Source organism: Piliocolobus tephrosceles, chromosome 18 (assembly GCF_002776525.5).
Source record: "Piliocolobus tephrosceles isolate RC106 chromosome 18, ASM277652v3, whole genome shotgun sequence".
Taxonomy (NCBI): Eukaryota; Metazoa; Chordata; class Mammalia; order Primates; family Cercopithecidae; genus Piliocolobus; species Piliocolobus tephrosceles.
The window spans coordinates 44,616,444-44,631,121 of NC_045451.1; positions in this window are offsets into that span (position 1 = coordinate 44,616,444).

Consider the following 14,678-nt stretch of genomic DNA (forward strand, 5'->3'; position numbering starts at 1 on the left):
TGTGCCATGTTGGTGTGCTGCACCCATTAACTTGTCATTTACATTAGGTATATCTCCTAATGATAGCCCTTCCCCCTCACCCCTCCCCACAATAGGCCCTGGTGTGTGATGTTCCCCTTCCTGTGTCCAAGAGATCTCACTGTTCAGTTCCCATCTATGAGTGAGAACATGAGGTGTTTGGTTTTCTGTTCTTGTGACAGTTTGCTGAGAACGATGGTTTCCAGCTGCATCCATGTCCCTACAAAGGACACGAACTCATCCTTTTTTATGGCTGCATAATATTCCATGGTGTATATGTGCCATATTTTCTTAATCCAGTCTGTCACTGATGGACATTTGGGTTGATTCCAAGTCTTTGCTATTGTGAATAGTGCCGCAATAAATATACGTGTACATGTGTCTTTATAGTAGCATAATTTATAATCCTTTGGGGAGAGCTTCGTTATGGAGAGTTTATTACCACGGGGCAGACAGGGTGAAGAGGAAGCAGAAGACCTAGTGCAAGAACACAGGGACGGTAGCAGTGGAGTTGTGGCCAGCCTTAGGCTGAAGGGAAGAGGAGAAGGAGGAGCTAGTGACTCAGAAAGGGAGAGGACCTCATGTAGGGCAGACCACAGAGGAGGCAGGGACCTTACAGTGGCAGACGGAGGTGATCCCACTGGAAGGAATGAAGAGGGGAAATACTTTATCCCCGCTTAAGTCCCTCCTTATTGGCCCAAGCAGCCAGAAGCCAAGGGGCTCACATGCCCACTGACATAATTCATACAGGGCATCCTGCAGGTTAGAGGGCAGAGGGCAGATGGGGAGTGGATCTGGAGAGCCATGGGAGATATGAGGCATGGGGGACTCTGAATTGTAGATGGGATCTGGGTAGGCAGGGATGGAAAGCATCACATCAGGAGCCAGAGTTTGAAGGCAGGATAAAGGTGTGAGTGAGACCAGTGGAAGATGGTGGCTGGTGAGAAACCTGGCTGAGGTATACCGAACGGGCTTGGTAGGAGAAGAGTGGGATTTGAAGTTGGGCCAAACATTCATTTCTTGAATTACAAGTTAAATTTTCAGCACTTAGTAGAATCTCAATGAATCATTTTTAAAGAAATACATCAATCCCACCATTAAATACACGGGCATGAGAATCAGGAATGCCAAAAAGGAAGGCCTCTCTAGATCTATACGCAGAGAGGAGTGTTGTAGGTGAACTGGGAGAATATGTTTGGTGTCTTTCACACATTTTCTTCTTCCTGGCCTTTAGTTTTGAAATCTCTGTCCCATTCTTCAGTTAGAGCCCAGTGAGGTCCAGGAGATACATTATTTCCTTCAAAGAGAGTCTAATTCCAGGCTTTTCTCCTGGCCTTATCTCAAGCACCAGTCCAAGACATTTCTATTAGGATTACTTAGGGGGAGGGCCTCTGGATGTGGAGAGTACAGCAGGGCAGAAAAGAGCAAGGGAGGAGCTAAGTAAAAAAGCAAGGTCTCCAAATCCTAGCAGAGGCTGGCCAAGCTGATGCACTGCTGCCGTATCCCTGATCCAAATGCTCCCTCTCCCCAAACCCCACATTAACACTCAGGGCTGGTACTCTCTACTATGAATGTAACAACAGGGAAAAATCTACCTTGTTCATGTTGGTCACCATGGGACCTTAGGCTGATACCAGTAAATAGTCATGGAATGAACAAAGAGTGCATTGGAAAAAAAAAATAGGAAAGGAGAGGTGGAAGTGGGGAAGAAAAAATTCTTAAATGCCCCAAACTCATCAGTGGGGATGTCCTTACTGACCACCTGCGTCTCTCCAGAACAATGCAGGGTACTGTTGAAAGACACGAGAAGAGGACATACTCCAGCTGAGGGACAGGACTGTGTCAAAAGGCCATCACCAAGGAGAACCATCAAAGGGTAGGCTAAACAACACAGAACTGGTCATAAGTGGAGAATGAATGCACAGAGAGCAGAGGTCAGGGGAGTGGTGAATCTGAGTGGCTCAAAGGGTAGGCTATGTTTCAATAGGATGAGTGGATGGAGAAAGGTTCCCAAGTGAAGGGAACAGCGTGAACGAAGACAGGAAGTCAGAATAAGCAAGGCTGGTGTCCAGAATATTGCAGAGACAGCATTGCTAACTCTCCCAATTCACATCACAAATATCAACACCTGCCCCAGTACCGGGCAAGGCACAGGGGATCCGGAGATTAGGGAGAGTCTCTGCTCTCCATAAGCTGTAGGGTTACTTCCAGCTCTGAAAGTCTAAAAGTGATGATAAACTAGCCAGACTTCTTACCCCAAACAAACATTCCTTCCAGAGAATTCTGGAATTATGGTAGGCTGGCTTCTACTCCAACATCCCCAGAGAAGGTCATCTTCATCCATTCTTAGACAATTTTAATTGATAGAATTTCTGGCCAGATGCAATGACTCAGGCCTGTAATCCCAGCACTTTGGGAGGCCAAGGCAGGAGGATCACCTGAGATCAGGAGTTCGAGACCAGCCTGGCCAATGTGGTCAAACCCTGTCTCTACGAAAAATATAAAAATTAGCTGAGCATGATGACACATGCTTGTAATCCCAGCTACTCGGGAGGCTGAGGCAGGAGAATCGCTTGAACCCAGGAGGTGGAGGTTGCAGTGAACCAAGATCATGCCATTGCACTCCAGCCTAGGTGACAAGAGTGAAACTCTGTCTCAAAAAAAAAAAAAAAAGAATTTCTATTATACAACAACTGAAATCATTCCCAAACAATGTTGTTTTTGTGATGAAAACCATCATGATTATGATCATGCCTGTCAATCTCTCCACACCCATTCCTCTCTGTGGATTCTCTCCCAGGACTCCACAAGGATGCTGGGACCACCACCCTCCTGGGAGGATCTGTGATGACAGCCTCTACTCTTTCTCAGAACAAGGCCCCAGGTCTGCTCCAGCTTAGATTCTCCCAGCACTCTGGGCCTCTGTGTTTCAGTCATGGCACAAAGGCCACCTAAGGGTCCAGTCTGGTGGTACAGTACACATTAAATGGCCAGAACCATCACAAGAAACGTCCAGGCGAATATTACAAGAACTCCCACCCACAACTGCTCCCCTTCTCTCCCTGTTGACACAATCCTTTGAAAGCTGTGGGGAGTAGAAAATTGCTTGCTTTCTGTTAATCAAGGACACTCTATAAGATGCTTAAGTACAATACTGTTTAAAAATGGGCAGTTTTATATAAAGGGAAGGAAAAAAAGTACAGCAGGAATGTACAGTATATCAGATTGAATTAGTTTTTCATGCCACAACATGTAAACAAATCTGTTTAATTAGAACACCTTGTTTTTATTACATTCTGAGCAATTTTTCAATGATGAGAAAGCAAGACAATGGGGAAGAGATTCTAAAACTTCCCAGGGACACCCAGAGATCTTCTCTACTTTCCCTGATGAGCCCAGCTCCTGGGGGGTTCCCTTGTATTCTCCAGAAGTGCCCCTGGCACCTCCTCTTCCCACTTGCCCACACCGCCTTCAAAATAACAACCTCCAATTATAGAGACGTCAACAAATTTTACGCACAGAGGGGAGATGAGACGTGGTCACTGACGATGAAAGCTTGGAACCCCAAGAAATGAAGAGCAGGAAATCCTCAAAGCCCCCAAGGCTCCAAAAGAGATGAGTGAGCCCTGGACTGGAGGCGAATATCTGGTTCCAAATCTGGTGCTAGGGAGGGCTCCAGGCTCACTTCCCCAGCTCAGGCCTCTGTCTCCTCAAGAGGCAAGCCCACTCTATGTAGGAGAGAGCTTGACTGAGTACCCTGGCAGCCCCCACATTAGGGATTCTGTGCTTCAGACCTACACACATGCCTAATACATGGCCAGAATGTCATAAGCAACATCCAGGTGAGTATCATGAGAACTCCCACCCACAGCTGCTGGGTGGGAGTTCACGTGATATTCACTTGGATGTTGCTCATGACATGGCATGTTGTGGCATGATTTTCACAAGGACATTCTCCTGTGCTTCAGACCTACACACACGCTTGATACATAAAGGCCTAAATCAAGGGATCTGAGAAGAATTAAGGAAGCAGCTAGTCGCCCCTCACCCCACTCAGAGCCCAGAGGATGCCCTGGCCTCTCCACATTCTCTGCTGTGGTTCTCTCCTCCCCAAAGTGAACACTCTCGGGTCCTTACATACACCCACGCTTCTCTCCTCACCCCCACCATTGCACTCACACCTGCAGGGGTGTATGTGTTTGTATTTTTGGTTTCTGGTTGGTTTCCTAACAAGCAGAAGATTTAAGCTTTTAATCCATCTGTTGGGTGCAAAGCATAATATATTCTGGGAGTGGATTAGGGGACTAAATTTGGGAAATGTGTTGTCAAAATGTGGATTTGCAATGCAAGCTTATTGATGAGGGTGTCATTTGGAGTCTGAAGGCCTTTTTGGAGTCTCTGTGTGACGAGGGTTGAAGAGTAGTAGAGCAACAGGTGTACAGAACTCACCCTCCACAGAATAGTAGAGACGGAAACATTTCTTTGCAGGGTGCCCCAATCACTACTTTCTGGCTTCTTCTTTTTCTCTTGTTTCTTCTCTCATATAGTGGGACCATACACATTTCAGGATCCCTCCCCTCCATAGTACCACCCTCAGGATACTGACTTATATTTAGTTTCACTCAGGAGGGATATCTAATAATAAAACAGAAATCTCAATTTCTTTCTTGGGTATGCACATTTTAAGGATGATCAAAGTCTTATGTTCTTATGGTGGTGGGAATGTGGGCACCAATCAGTATTTAGGAATGATGCTAGGAGAGACAGAACAGGAGACTCATCTCAGGGACCCAGAAACAAGCACCCCCTGGTGGCATCTCATTCGTGTGACACCTAGGATCATTAGAGAACAGATATCTTCCTCTGCGTGGAAGTGGCCAAAAATAGCCTCAGTTTGTTTTGTGACTGACGCTATTCCCTGTAACCCTACCCTGTGTCACGTGCCTGAACTGAGGCAATGGGTGAATGTAGCCAGGAATTCAGGAGTCAGCTGCAGACTTGGGATAGGTAAGCAGCAGGGTAACAGGCTACGAGTGTAGGTGAGACTAAGAGATGAGGAGGTGGGGATGTGTAAGCGTAGGAAGTCATCACTCTCTCATCCAGGCAGGGCTGCTGCACCACAGAAAATCAACATGGTCCTCAGAGAATACCGACAGCAATGTAGGAGGCCCATCCGCAGCATCCCTGACTGGTAACTACCAGCCTCTAGTAGACTATCTGCAGCAAGGGAGAGCTCACCACCTCCCAGGGAGGTGGAACACCTGGCTCTAGGTATGGACTGAGTAGGCAGAGGAGCGAAGACTGGCCGAAACTCACTTTTTATAGAATCTAAATGCAACAGTAAACTAGGGTGATTGGATTCCAGCCTCCATACTATACATTTGATACAGAAGGTTGGGATGAAATATCCCCATCAGACCCACTTTGGCCTTGTTCCAGCTGATGTAAAGATGAGGTTGAAATGTCTTTTTGTCTTAGGCTTTGGTCCTAGCTGACTCCATCATCCCCCATCTATGTACTGCCAAGTGTTAACCCACCTGCTGTCCTGCTCTAGACAAGTGCTTAGTGCACTGAAGCATAGGAGAATCCCAGTCCTTGGCCTCAGAAATGTCACAACCCACATGGGGGAGATGCAGAAAACGCATTCAGAACATAGAGAGCATGGGAAGGCCATAGGAAGGGATTTGGATGCCAGTTCAGTAAAGTTTTTTTAAAAAAGATCCTTTAGTGGGAAGCCATAGACACTGGAGACCCCCACTCCTCCCTGTGCCACTGCACCTAACATGCTTCTGAGCAGGGTATTTCTCACCTACCCATTTCTCATTAAAGCCCCTTAAGTTGTCGACCTCACTTAGCCCCTTCTCCCATGGATGGTCCCAATTTGTCTCAAAGTAACCTTGGTGTTTTAAAATAGAATTTGTCTTATTGCCTCAAGGACTAATGTCAGGGAGCCCAATCCTGCTTCCTCATGGGCCTATCTCTGCAAGAAAAAAGAAAGAAAGAAAAGAAAAGCATAGGAAATGGTTCAGGGTTCCATATTTAGAAAACAAAAAATGTCCTGGTACTCCCATCCCCTCAGTGGAGAGTTGACAGATGACAACAGAGGAAACACTAAAGCTAACGATGGGACTGAGGCTACAGTGGGGCTTGATGCAATTGTTGGATAAGAGAAAATCATAATGTAATAGATACCCCTATCTGGGTAAGGAACACCAGGAGTAAGAGCAGGAAAATCTTGGCCAGTTCCTTTGGTTGTTTCCATATCACTATTCTTTATCCTTTTCTCTGCTGCACTATCAATTTTTCACTCTTACTGTATTATTACCATCAGCACATGAACATGCCATTATGTCTGCCATTAAATGAAACTCACATGATAGTGCTTCTCTCTCTATTGGCCCATTTCTTTGTTCCCCTTTACAACAGGCCTCCTCAGAGGGCCACCTACACCCTCTCAAATTACTCTCCTCCTTTTCTCTCTTAAACCCACTCCCATCCACTTTCACCCACACCTCTCAACTAGAGCTCCTATTATCATAATCCTTAGTGACCTCCACATTACTGTATCCACCTGCCGTTTCCCAATGCTCATGGTACTCAACCTACCAGCAACATTTGACAACACTGGCCAACTCCCAGGGCTCCAGACTCTCTAAATGTCCAGTGCTCTGGACTGTTCCTTGGTCCTCTTTTCTATCAACACTCACCCTCTTGCTGATATGACTAGTATTATATACTTTGAATGCTGTTTCAGGATCATGAATCCTGAATTCATCTCTCCAGCCTGGACTTTGCCCCTGAATCAGAGTTGTGTATCTCCAAGTGCCTATATGATGATCTCCACTTGAGTGTCTAAGAACCCTCTCAAACTCCACATGTCCAAAATTGAGCCCCCCGTTTTGCCCCACCCCAATCCTACTGCACTCATAACCTTTCTCATCTCAGCCACTCAGCCCAAAACCTTGGAGTCATCCATGACTCCTCTTTTTCTGTCATACTCCATAGCTAATCTGCCAGGAGATTATATTGGCTCTAGCTTCAAAACACCAAAATCCGAGACACTTACCACCTTTGCTATCACCCCTGCAAGTCTAGTCAACACTTCCTTCCTTCCTGGATTACTCCTGCAGTCTCCCTTCCCTCCTTGGAGGTGTTCTTAATGCAGAGGCCACAGGGATGTTTTGAAATGTAAGTTTCTTGTCATTTGATTTAAGAATCATGTCATGTATCAGTTTAAAACCTTCCAGTGGCTCCCCTTCCACCAAGAGTAAACTGAAACCCTCACAACAGCTTATAAGACCCTCCCTCCCCATGACCTCTTTGACCTCAGCTCCTATTACTCTCCCCCTCACTCATCACCTCCAGTGACACTATCCTCCTTTCTGTGCCTCAGACACTCTCTGCACCCCTACCTTAGGGACTTTGTTCTGGAGTTCCCCTGGTTAGAATGTTCTTTCCCCCAATGTCTTCTTGGCTCACCTCATCACCTCCTTTCACGCCTCTGCTCTCACTTTCTAAGGAGACCTACCTGACAATTCAATGTAATCCTGCGCCTGCCTGCCCCATAGCCAGTATGCCCAATCCCCTTACTTTCCTCTGCATTTCTTTCATAGCACACATCGGCATACTCTATCATTTACTTCTTTCCATGGTTTTTGTTTTTGTTTTGAGATGGAATCTTGCTCTGTCACCCAGGCTGTAGTGCAGTGGCATGATCTCGGCTCATTGTAACCTCCACCTCCTGGATTCAAGCAATTCTCCTGCCTTGGCCTCCTGAGTAGTTGGGACTACAGGTGCGTGCCACCATGCCCGGATAATTTTTTGTACTTTTAGTAGAGACGGGGTTTCCCTGTGTTAGCCAGGATGGTCTCAATCTCCTGACCTCGTGATTTGTCCACCTCAGCCTCCCAAAGTGCTGGGATTACAGGTGTGAGCCACCATACCCAGCCCTATGTTTTTTAATGTGTATCTTCCCTTGCTGAAATATAGGCTCCAAACAAACAAAAATCTTTCTTTTATTCTCAAATATATGCCAAATACCTAGGGTGGTACCTGGTACATGGGTGCTCAATAAATATGCACTGAATGAATAGACTTCCCTTTTACTACCCAAACATAGCCCATTTCACCCACTGCTCCCAGCTAACAACTCTGTGAGTCCTGCTCTTTGGGATAACAAGTGTCAACATTTCTGACAATAGTAGTTATAACAACAGCTACGGTAGCTATAATTTATGGATTGCTTGCAAGGTGTACAATCTACCAACCAGATGAAAGTGCTCAAAATATACTAGATGCCATGCTAAACTTTTAACAGGAACTATGTCTCTTATTTTTTCTAATAGTTCAGTAAGACAATGTGGTAAAATGCATTAATGAATCCAATATTTTACCCCTATCCCACCTGCAGCATCCATACCCTTGAAGTGTCCTTATGGTGAGCAGGGTAGACCTCTTCTCCTCTTGACTTTTAGTGTGGCCATATGACTTGTTGTGGCCAATGATAAATGAATGGAAATGATAGCTTCTGGTTCCAAATCCAGGACTTAAGAGGCTTTGCATGTTTCCTCCTGCCTTCTTGCACTTCTGCCTATTCCCTTGAGAAGAACAAACCCTGACTGGGCTGCTGCTGTTGAACGACCCATGGAGCAAAGCCACCCCAGCAAAACCCAGCCCAGATCAGATGCCCTCACCAATCTCCAGCCACAAAAGCAGTAAAAATAGTGGCTGTTTTAAGCCACTGAGCTTTGGTGTGGTTTGTTTCACAGCAACAGTTAAGTAATAGAGATATTCCCCTATTTCCAATTTTAAAGGAAAGGAAAATGAGGCTTCTCAAAAGGAAGTAATCTACGCAGGATATCACAGCTGGCAAGCAGTGAAATCAGGGTGTAGCTTGGGTCTGAGCCCAGAGCCTGAGCACCAATCATTAGGTAACACCACCAACCCCCTTTTTGCTTTCTTTGCTCTCCTGCAGTACACGTTGCTTAGACACATTCTGAATTCCTCTCTAGATACATTCAGTTATTCATTCATACTTTCAAAAAATTAAAACTAAAAAGTTGAGTACCCCATTGTGCCTGTAACTTGATAGTTGCTGGAAACGCTGAGATAAGATCTGAACTATGTAAATAGAAATGTAGCACAAAAGGAGAAAACACAGAGTGTAGCTGGAGAGACATGCCTGAAGGAAGCTGAGAACAATCACAAAGAAAGTGCTGGTAACAACAGTCGTCAAGGCTCCAAGAAAGTAGACCCTGATGTGGCTTGGGGCACCCAGCTTCGGGCAAGGTGCTTGGGATGATTGGACAATTTCTATCCTGCGTGCTGGCAGAGTGCCACCCTCCCTCTTTTCCTTACAGATACTCCTTAACCCTCATGACCTTTTACTTCTCTCTGCTCTCAGAGTAGGACAAGAGAACCTAATATTATTAGTTACTGCCACTCAATGTTAAAAATAGACAAGCCATTTTCAGGCTTCATCAAAACAATATCATGATGAGTCACTTATTTTTCAGGATTGTGAATATCCAGAAAATATTAAAACATTCCCAAGACAGTGAGACAGTTCTCAGCGTAAGGCAAACGTGATTCTTCATAAGAGTCTGTAGCTTGTCTGGTGTCACATGGTTAAAAAGTAGCATAAACCAAATGAGAGTTGGAGTATTTAAGGATGAAAGGACACAATGAGTGGAGAAAAAGAGCAGGCAATTCATTCACCTTGGGTAAGCTGGTTAAACTTTCTAAATCTCTGTTTCTATATTAACAAATTGGAAATGAGAAAACCTGATTCATCAGGTTGTGGTGATGTTTACGTATGTTTTAAAAAAAGAGAGAGAGAGACAGAGAGAGCCCAAGAAGGTGTTTGGCACCAATCCACGGGCAGAGATCAATCATCATACCATCCATTCAACAAATATTCAGCCAATGTTTACCACGGCCAGGTTCTATGCTATGTCCCGGAAATGCAGTGGTACATAAAATGGACCCATTTCCTCCTCATGGAGCTCACAGTCTAGTAAGGGATACAGATAAGTAAAACGCGCAGATACAATGCAGTGAGCCATGTGCTCTATCAGTCTACATGCAGGTAAAAGGGGAACGTTCACCAGTCGGCACAGTTTCAGACTTACAGTTCCCAAACCTGAGGCACTTGTCAAAACCTCAGAGGAGACATCAAATGGTAATGCAAAGGACATATTCATCAGAATCTACTCATCCTGTAACAAGATGGGAAAGACCATTCCTAACATTCTGAATTCGGAAACAACCATGGAATGGTGACTTCTAACCCAAAGGGAAATGGTCCTGCAATGGTAAAGCTCAATGAAATTAACTGGTCGCATCCAACCAGGGCTTACGAATCTGTCTCATGACATAGGATTCTTATCTGTTCCTTGTCCTCATTCTGCATTAATCTCACTCAGATATTAAATGCTTACTCCACAACCCCATGTAATCTTCATAACATCCCTGGTAAGTGAGTGCTATTTTTTATCCCCTTTTCACAGATTAATGAACTGGCACTTAGAAAAATTCAGTAACTTCCCCAAAGGTCACACAGCTTGGAACTGACAGGTAGGAACTCACAGGGCTACGACTCAAACCCAGGAGCTCTTAAGCATCCAGGGCCCTGCTATCCCTCATAATGGGCCTGTCTGGTGGGGCAAAAGGGTCTCAAAGACATTTTGTAGGGTGCTCTTGCAGACTGAAGCCTGTATATAACAGTTCAGCTACCACAAACCACAAGACCAAATTGGGGTCATAAACATGAGGGCTGTGGACGATCTGTGCAACTTGAGTTATTAGGGAAGGCTGTGAAATAGAGTTAGGACTTCAGTCCATGCCTGGGTGAAGAATAAAAGCACCATTCGTTCTGTAATTCTTTTGATAAAGATGCATGTTCTGTGCACTGAGCTGCAGTTTATTTCTTATTAGTCTGCTTTTGTCCTCTTTCTTAGAACATCTTAGATGCATAAAGAAAGAAAACAACCAAGCTTGCTCTATTACTGTAATTACAGCAAGACATGGTTGTGATTGAAGAGAAAACCACCTCAGGGGCTGGGGAAAGGAGGGACAAATGCCAAGGGAGTCACCTGTGACTGCAGGAGGGCAGGTCGCAGGGCTTGCAAACAAAGAATGAAAGTTCTCATTACACAGGATTCTTATCTATTCCTTATAGCAAGCCCAGCACGATCCTGACTTAGAAACTAGTTATTAGTTCATGATTCCATCTGTGCCTGGCCCTCCCAACAGGAACAGTTCTCTCTTCTCTGACCTCCCCTAACCTATTAACTATGCCTCTTTGGGGAGATTTGACATTTTCCATTTTTTATAATATTTATGCATCTGCAGGTTATTTCCTTGCTCAACTTTCATCTCTGTGTGGGCAGCGCTCTGTTTTGATGTGTCTTTGGGTCCCTCATAGCCCATGGTGCAACACATATGCCCAACAGACACCATACACCATACAATGTTTATTGATAAATGAAGATACAGCTCCATCCCTTGACAAAAAACTGCCTTAATCACAGTGTCTTCCTTCAAGGATCTGGAAAAATGAGGGGAAAACTATATTGTTCTCAATTCATACACAAGAAAGTCTGGCTCTTGGAAAATCCTGTTTATCCAAAGATCAGCTGCTAAGATCAGCTGATGAAAACCACAGGCAAGACCTGAGAGGGACATCAAATATTTAGAATAAGAGACAATAATGAAAGAACACTGAGCCGGGTAAGCACCCCTCACCTTCCCAGCCATTGCCTGCTCCTTGCCTCTCCCAGTCCTTGCTCCTCTTCATTGTTCACTCCCAACCATCACCTTAGTTCAACCCTCACCAGCATTTAAGAAACTCCAGCATTTAAGAAACTCCCTGACCCCAGGCACTTCCCTCCTTCCAACCTGTACAACATTTCTGGATTAACTTTCTCAAACTCTTGTTTGATCATATTGAGAAACGAATATACATAGTGGTTGAACGCAGAGCTTTGGACATGGCCAGATCTGGACTCAGTTCCAGCCATACTGCGTACTAAGTGGCAGTCATCTCAGCTATAAAATGAGGATAATAATAGCAGCTGCCTCGTAGGCAGGGGTGAGAATTAAATGAAATATTATGTATATTTACAGAGTACCTGGCTCCTGGCAAGCCCTACAGAGATGTCAAGGAGCAGGAAAAATTTTCCTACTCTCAGTCCTAAAATGGTCCTCAATGCCAGTGAGGCACCTTGCTCTGCCTGGCAAACCAGGCCCTCCAGAATTTGAATGCAGTTGCCCTGCAGCCCTGACACTTCCAGCGCCAACAAGCGGCCCTTTACTTTAGCCAGGTTCTCCTGACACTGAATGTGTGTGCAGGTTACAGAATGTTCGCCTCTCCCCACCAACCTAAATCCTATCTGGGTAGACACTTGGAAAACAGCCTTTAGGAGACCCTACTCAGAACACATTTTAAGATACAGTCCAGATTGATTCAAGAACTGCATGGTGTACGTGTATGTGTGCGTTTGTGTGTGTATGCGCACACATGCATACACGTAAACACAAAGGAAAAACAAAGTAAAATTATATTATTATGGCTAAGACCTTTCATGAATATGAGCAAAAGAAAAATACACAAATAAAAAAGATTACTAGATTTGACCACACAAATGCTAAAAAAGTCTCTACATTTGAAAACACACTATAAACAAAGCTGAAAAATAAAAAGACCAAATCAAGAGGAAAAATATTTGAGCCATAGATGCTAAATAAAAGATTAATAATTTATAAAGCACTGTTATTAATCAATAGGAGAAAATTAACCAATAGGAAAAATAAGCATTGGACTTAAACTAGCAAATCATAGAGAAGCCTAGATGATAAAGAAATATACAGGAAAATGCTACCCTTCTAATAATTAGACAAAATCACAGTAGAGCCTAAAGTCTCACTTTGATCTCTCAAATAGAGAAGCTTCTTTTGTAACAATACCAGTAACAGTTGGTATTGTCAAATCTGCAAATAAACATGGATTCACCCTGGCAAGATGAGCAGTGAGCACAACCTGCCCCTACAAGCCACAATGACAAGACACATACAAGGTTTCTAAAATGTGTATAGCTTTTTACCAGTAATTCTAACTTTAAAAATTAATCCTAAGAGACTAGTCATCAACAAGCACCAAGATTTCTGCATACTTTCATCACAGTGTTCTTTGCAATAGAATAAAATGGAACATCTTAAATTTCCAGTAGTAAGATATTGAAACGTAAATATTAATGGTATATTCACATGATAGAATGCTGTGCAACCATTCAATATTATGTTTTAGAAGAATATTTAGGAGTTAAGGGAACTATTTGCAAAATATTATAAGTAAAAATGTTAGGTAGTATTCAAAATTGGCAATTTTCTATGTATTTCCAGAAAGGAAAAACTGGGGTAGGATACGCACGACAATGTTAAGTAGCTGTCTCAGTATGGAAGAATTACCAAAAATTATAATTTTATTTATTATCACTTATTTTCTCAGAAGAGATGAACATAAATTACACATAACCAAATGGATTTTACCCAGGCTTCAAAGTCAGTTCAAGGTCCTACTTCCTCCATCAAGTCTGCCCTGACTACTACAGACCTCACTGAACTACTCATCCTTCATACTCTCTTAGCCATTATTATACATGTTATACAATCACCCATTTGATCAGATGCCTCTTTGTACTGCTGTCTAATTATTCTGGGTTTGAAAGTATTAATTCCTCCCACTAATATCTGGATCTACCTCACCCATGGCAGGTTGTATTTTCCAAGACGGCTGCAACAAGTTCTCCCATCCCACATACTCTTCTTACTGCTGACATGGACACTCCTCCTATGAACTGGCAGGGCTTATGGTCCCTGTTCTTGCATCTGAGTGGGCCAGTGCCTATGGCAAAAGTGATGCTATGTAAATTATGAGACCAGGATGTATAAAAAGGATAGTGCTTCCACCCAGTTCTCTTGTAGGTGCTCTTTTTTGGAACCCAGCTGCCATAATGTGAGGAAACCCAGACCACATGGAGAGTCCATTTGTAGGTGTTCTGGCTAAGATCCCAGATGAAGTTCCAATAACAGCCAGCAAAAAACACCAATATGCAAGTGAGAAAAGTGTTAAGCTGACTCCAAACGCACCATCTGCCTGCACACATAATAGACCCTGTTCAACAACTGCCCGGCTGAGCCTAGTCAATTGCCTGACCTTTGACAGATAATAACAATAAAATACTTGCTGTATTTTAAGTCAATAAATTTTGGGGTGCCTTGTTACATGGCAATTGATAACTGGAACTTATTCACACCAACTTTTTATCTTTACTGCCTCACAGATCCCCTCTCTGGACCACTTTCAGTCCTCAATCCCTTAGCTTTATAAAAACTAATCCATGTATATTTATTATACAAATGAATGAATGAATGAGAGGTCTAACCTTCACTTTATTCCTTAGATCCAAACTCGTACATGTCAAAAAGTCTTCTTAGTAACTTCCTCACCTAAGAGAACCAGAAAAAAATTTTTATACATCTGTGAACTTTGTATTTCCTTCTGTGTAATTCCTTTCAATTATACCCCTAACTACCCAGCATGCAGAATAATTTTACTTACTAAAAAAAAAATAGTGCATAAAACAAAAGGAAAAGTGAAG